We start from the raw sequence: 5000 nt of genomic DNA on the forward strand, positions 1-5000 counted from the left end.
CAAAGTCCTTCCTCGGCCCTCTTGAGCTCCTGACCACTTACAAAGCTTTTGTCCGTAGCCTGATGGAGTACTGCTCTCCCCTCTGGGCTGCTGCTCCTGCCTCCCACCTTTCTCGACTTCACGCTGTCGAAACCAGGGCATTTAAGATCATCGGCATCTCCCGCAATGAAGCTGAGTCTTTGGGCCTCTCACTCAATCACCGCAGGTTGGTCGGTGGTCTTTCTGTCTTCTACCGACTCCTCTCCAGCCTTGCCCCCCCTACTCTCTCTGCGATTTGTCCCAACCACATTTCCACAGGGCGCTCAAGGTCCGCCAACAACCCCCTTCTGGTACAACTACCAAAATCACGAATCACTGCTCATCTTCACTCTTTCATTCCTCTTTTTTCCCGCCTTTGGAATAAACTTCCTCACTCTATTCTTTCCCATTCTTCCCTCCAGGCTTTCAAAACAGCTGTTCACCACCACCTCTTATCTTCCCCCATCCAAATCCTCGATCTTTTCTACCCCCGATAATCCACCCAAGCCCACTTCCTTCAATTCTCCTGCTTTCCTTCCTGGAAGTCCCTGTAATGTCCATCTTCTCCTCGCCATGTTCCCCGTCCCATCCCCATCCCTCTCCCTTCCACAGTTCACCTGTGTCTGTTCCCCAATGATTTGTCCCTTCCACTCCCGCCCCTCTTGTCTCATGCCTCCTTGCTGTGAGTTGTGTGTTAGCTCTCATACGAGCCTCGACCAAGGTATACAAAAAAAAAAAAAAAAAAAAAAAAAAAAAAAAAGGGAGAGCGAAAGGGGGAGGGAGAGGCAGAGGGAGAGGGGGAGGGAGAGGGAGGGAGAGGGGAGGGAGAGGGGGAGGGAGAGGGGGAGGGGAGGGGGAGGGGGAGGGGGAGGGAGAGGGGGAGGGAGAGGGGGAGGGAGAGGGGGAGGGAGAGGGGAGGAGGGGGAGGGGAGGGGGAGGAGGAGGGGAGGGGGAGCGAGAGCGGAGGGAGAGCGAGAGGGGGAGGGAGTGCAAGAGGGGGCGGGAGAGGGAGAGAGAGGGGGAGGGAGATGGGGAGGGGAGAGAGGGAGAGAGAAAGGGGGGAGGGGAGAGCGAAAGGGAGAGCAGGACGGAGAGGGAGAGCGAAAGGGGAGGGACAGAAGAGTGAAAAGGGGAGGGAGAGCGAGAGGGGAGGGAGAGGGGAGGGAGAGGGAGAGGGGGAGGGAGAGGGGAGGGAGAGGGGGAGGGAGAGGGGGAGGAGAGCGAGAGGAGGAGGGAGAGCGTGAGGGGAGGGAGAGGGAGAGCGAAAGGGGAGGGAGTTCGAAAGGGGAGGGAGAGCGAAAGGGGGAGGGAGAGCGAAAGGGGGAGGGAGAGCGAAAGGGGGAGGGAGAGCGAAAGGGGAGGGAGAGCGAAAGGGGAGGGAGAGGGAGAGCGAAAGGGGGAGGGAGAGGGAGAGCGAAAGGGGGAGGGAGAGGGAGAGCGAAAGCGGGAGGGAGAGGGAGAGCGAAAGCGGGAGGGAGAGGGAGAGCGAAAGCGGGAGGGAGAGGGAGAGCGAAAGCGGGAGGGAGAGGGAGAGCCTGCCCCAATATGCACGGTCCCCATGTGAGTCGTCCAGCCACGTCTCAGCAATGATGCAACCAGAATTCAGAATGTGCCTGTGATTGAATACCCGTCCAATGTGAATAATAACTATTTAAAGTAACGACGGGGTTCATCTGCTTGGTATTCCGATCCGAAATTGGAGGTTCGAATCCCTTTCACTCTCCGTCCATTTGTCCATATTGTCTCCTCGTATCCTTGTCCATCACGTGATACATGTTTCCATCTCATTCAAAATAGATTTTGTTCACATCTCTGTGTTTCTCAATGTCCACGTCGAGTAAGCAGAGTCGGTCGGCGGTTGTACGATCGTCGATACAGTTAGTGTACAATACGTACAGTTCCACGTCGTCGGATTCCAATGCAGAACAAATAACGGGAATACAGTACAGTGCGTAAAGTGTGGTTACCATTACGTACAGATCTTGCCCTCTTGATGCGATGACGCGAAATAAAAAATGTTAAGTTATTCGGTTCGTGTTTACAATCTTCCCTCTGTGGGTGCACCGAACTTCAGCAGCAATGAGCGTGGGGTTCGCAAGCCGTCTGACGTAAGAAGAGGCTGTGCCGGCACTTCCGCATACGTGCTCATGAATATTAATTAGCTAGGTGTGGAACGCCGCCTGACGAACAGAGGCTGTGTCGGCACTTCCGCGTACGTGCTCATGAATATTAATGAGCTAAGTGTGATGGGGAGAGTGCTTGGCAGTCGTCCGTCGTTGGAAACTAATTCGCTTTTGGCATTTGAATCATATATTGTTCTGTCTCTTATTTTAATATAACTTCTCACGTTTCATGAAAAAGCGATTATAACTCACGGTCGGGCATTTGAATGCAAGCTGTGACCATATTTGGTAAGCGCGGCGTTTTGGTTCTTCCACCTATTCATTTTATTGAAAATTGATGTTGTTTGATCGGATGTGAATTGTGTTGATCCATCTATTTAATACGTACCAAAGTCAGAGAAAAGGGGGAGGAGGGGGGAAATGGAAATTATTACATTAAAATTACGAGAACGGTACTCGGTAGAGCACATAGTGTTGTGGGGCCGGGTCTCGGTGGCAAACACGACCGCTAGGGGGAGCAGTAGAGTCGGCTCCACCGAACACACCGGAATTTAGGTCGTACCTTTCAGATAAATCCGAAAGATCACGGGTCCCTTATCGGGCCAATTATCGCCAATAGGTCGACCACGTGGGGTAGGGTCAATTGCCAATTTCAATATACCTAAATGACCACACAGTCTAACCACTGGGAAAATTCACCCTTGGCCGACTCTGTCTGATCCGAGTCGGATCCGGCGTAACCGAGCGGAGTTACCAGAGCCACGACGGACCAAATGAACAATTTGCTGCTTCGCTATTTTCCAACACGCTCCGTGCTAAGCCAATAAGAGAAACACAGAAACGAGCTGGTACATTCAACAAAAAGGGGAATTTATTAACAATAGTCGGGGGACTCGGGAAGCACGTAAGGGAAGAGTTATCCGAATCTAGCAAGGCAAATAATGTACAAGGAACACAGACACTTAACAGTTTCTACTTATCAGACGGGGCCCACGGACACAGACACGTACACACAAATACCCAGAAATGGAACCCGTCGGGTCTTTATTGAAGGCTTCCAGCTCGAGGAAAGGTGAGCTGGAGATCAGAGCTAGCTTGGACCTGTCTGCCTCGTGCGGTCATCGACGTTCTGGCTCGGCGGGACTCGAACCCGCAACAACGATGCCACTCCAAGCACCAGGGACGGAGGGTGAAGTACGGACGCCAACCAGCATGAGGGCAGACAAGGCAGCGAGTGCCAGCAGGCAAGGCAAGGCGATCTGAGATGATATGGCAGGCAAACTCCAACTGCCCCCAGTCGGATCATGCCGATCATTTATTCACTCTCCGTCCAGGGGAGAGGGGACTCCCTCTCGTAACCCGCCCTTACTGGATGGTTTTGGCGCGCAATCCGCTCATTGCCCCTGTGATTGGCCAAAAGGGGTGCCAAGTCTGCTGATTGGACCGGGGGGGGGGGTATGGCGGGCGTCTCGGCGGACCGTCTTTCAAACAGGAAGATGAGTAATATTGGCCTGCGTTGGCTCCCTTTGGCCGAACGACGGCAAACTTGCTCGCATCTCTCTGATTGGTCGAGAGAGACGCCAAGTCCTTCGGTGAACTCCGCCCACCGCGAGCGTTATGGCATCAGGATGGAACGAAGCGAAGGTGTTGTTGTTGTAGTTGAAAATGTAAAAGAAAACCCTAACTATCAAAATAACTCCGCAGTGCACGAACATTTAATCACCCATTAGACTAGGGACGGGACTCTGACTAGAAACACGTACTTACCGATATAGCTGATCTATAGGACCTGGCTGTTGTGTGCTCATGGTTTCCAGATTCGCAACAATACCTCCACCAGGATGAACAGCTTACATTTTGTATCCACTGATAGGCCGGATCTTGATTCGTACCTGAACAAAATTCGAATCGATTTGGAACCTGTCACATACCCGACCCGTTCACCATGTTTCTGATGACTCCATCCTCTGCCGTGACATCCCTCATCCTTCAGACAGGCAGGCTGCATGAGACTTCCCTCTCTCCAGACGTTGACATAAAATCACAAGCTGGTCAAACACTTGGAATATGTCTTTCACTCCTGACAAATCTCACACCATCACTCTCTCTCTCTGTCTGAAAACCCTCCTTATCTACTTTCTTCACAAATCCTCTTTGAGGATGTTCAGTCATTCAAACTTCTGGGTCTCACTATCAGCCATGATCTTTCTTGGGCAAACCACATTTCAAGGTTCACCTGCAAAACCAGTCGTCGACTGGACATCCTGTGTCATACAGAGTCCTTCCTCGGCACACCTGAACTCCTATACACTTGCTTACTATCCACCTTCATCCAGAGCTTGATGGAGTACTGCTCTCTTCTCTGGGCTGGTGCCCCTGCCTCGCATCTTGCTCAGTTTGATGCCGTGGAAACCAAGGCATTTAAGATCATTGAAATCTTTCGTGATGAAGTTGAGTGTATGTGCCGATCACTTCTCCATCGCTAACAGGTTGGTGGCTGCTCTGTCTGCTACCTCCTCCTTTCTGGTCTTTCATCATTTGCTCTTTCCATGCTTTGTCCCCCCCCCCCAGGTTTCTGCAGGGCTCGCACGGTCCACCATCAACCCCCTTCTGGTCAACCTACAAAAATTCAGAATCACTGCTCACCTCCACTCATTAGTTCCTCTTTTCCCCACCTGTGGAACCAACTTGTCCATCCTCTTCAATCTCATTCTTCCCTCCAGGTCTTCAATACAGCTGTTCACCACTATCCCAGATCGTAACCAATCAAAAAACATGAACTTTTCCACCCTCCTTAACCCCACCCAAATCCCTCCGACTTCCAATTTTTCAGTTTTCCCTCCTTGGAATTTCCTTTTG

The 5000-nt window shown here is 51.9% G+C and overlaps 1 protein-coding gene and 1 long non-coding RNA gene across 4 annotated transcripts in view; one reads left to right on the forward strand and one right to left on the reverse strand.

Moving 5' to 3' along the window:
* The window catches only part of PARP3 (poly(ADP-ribose) polymerase family member 3), a 31513-nt gene extending 29340 nt beyond the window's left edge, over positions 1–2173 (reverse strand). The window contains exon 1 of one of the 3 annotated variants that reach the window (XM_085871650.1): positions 1996–2173. The gene's annotated coding sequence lies outside the window, so the exon portion shown is untranslated. Of the gene's footprint in view, positions 1–1985 lie in introns of all 3 variants that reach the window. The other 2 variants (XM_085871651.1, XM_085871649.1) reach the window with 2 other exon arrangements.
* A 51-nt stretch (positions 2174–2224) lies between these two features.
* LOC147033459 (uncharacterized) overlaps positions 2225–5000 on the forward strand; it is a 15234-nt gene continuing 12458 nt past the window's right edge. The window contains exon 1 of the long non-coding RNA XR_015055550.1: positions 2225–2429. This is a non-coding gene — a long non-coding RNA (uncharacterized LOC147033459). The remainder of the gene's footprint in view (positions 2430–5000) is intronic.

This window comes from Eptatretus burgeri, chromosome 2 (genome assembly GCF_056783735.1).
Source record: "Eptatretus burgeri isolate ZD-2024b chromosome 2, Ebu_testis_v1, whole genome shotgun sequence".
Taxonomy (NCBI): domain Eukaryota; kingdom Metazoa; phylum Chordata; class Myxini; order Myxiniformes; family Myxinidae; genus Eptatretus; species Eptatretus burgeri.